This window comes from Habropoda laboriosa, unplaced genomic scaffold (genome assembly GCF_001263275.1).
Source record: "Habropoda laboriosa isolate 0110345459 unplaced genomic scaffold, ASM126327v1 scaffold143, whole genome shotgun sequence".
In the NCBI taxonomy this organism is placed as follows: domain Eukaryota; kingdom Metazoa; phylum Arthropoda; class Insecta; order Hymenoptera; family Apidae; genus Habropoda; species Habropoda laboriosa.
In genome coordinates, this window is record NW_017100404.1 from 3,809,393 (window position 1) to 3,810,623 (window position 1,231).

The window sequence follows — 1,231 nt, forward strand, 5'->3', positions numbered from 1 at the left end:
TTACAGTCGACACACGCCACAGTAGAGACAGAGAGAGAGAGATAGGTTTGCAGTCAGCCTAACTCTCGAATAATTATTCCGACCTAACTCTCGATAAAGAGATCACCGATACTTTATCCCTGCGAGCTATCGGTGCACACGATGGTAAATAGTAATATAATTAACACGAGCCGCGCGATTATGCGTCCTGCGCGAGCAGCGATCGAGATCGTAGAAAATGATCGTCGCTCCTTGGAGTCGTTCCGTTCCGCGAATTCGAGATAAAACGTAGGGGCCAGATGCATGGATCGTTGGAACGTACTTTTATGCGGGGCGTGGCAGGCAGAATTGTTACCTTGATTTACCAAGTGGAGGGAATATTAATAGAACGAAGGGTGCGTGGTTTTGTAGGGAGAATCTGGTGGACAGGTGGAATTTTTGGTGGATTTTTATTAGATGGAAGTGGGTATTACTGTGGTGGAGTTGGAAACAGGTGAGAATGGGTTATGGAGGTTGATTTATAAGGGAAAATAATTCGGAGGAACAGTTTTCACTGATACTGAGCTAATTAGTGTTTCAGTTAGGCATTGCAGTAGTTACAGTTTGTGGATATAAACTGAATAAATTAACTGAATAAAATGAGAAGAAAATAAGAGACACAATTTTCGAATAAACATAATATAATTCATACAAAAATTAACAAAGCTCACCTAAATTCATAACATAACATCAAGTTTTACGTTTCAATAAATTAATCTCTGTACTATTACCTTATCTAATTAAAAACGCAGACCACAGAATCCAATCGAAGATATTAAATATCATACTTTACAAATGATCAGAAACACGGTTAGTTAACTAACGTAGTTTTTTACAGTATCGCTGGACAAAAGACGAATTAGTTAATCTTGACCGCAACAGATGCAATTACATCTTAATGCGATATTTAATACAGACATAATGACAAAACTAGGCACAGAGATTTATTGATAAATAATGATCGATTCGTTTGAACAACTGTTGAATAATGAATCATTTATTTCAGAGGGCAATGTGATTAACTTCCACACTCTAAAGTAACTCACAGGCTTGTAAGAATTTAGCTGAGTAATTTTTTAATGCAGCGGTATAAAAAGTATTGGTATTAATGTTTATATTTGATGTACATATATAATTTCATTAATCTTCTCTAATATTTGTTTCGTGGAGTTGACCGATTTGGCAAATTAGAGGCTCGTATCTCGTCAAAAAT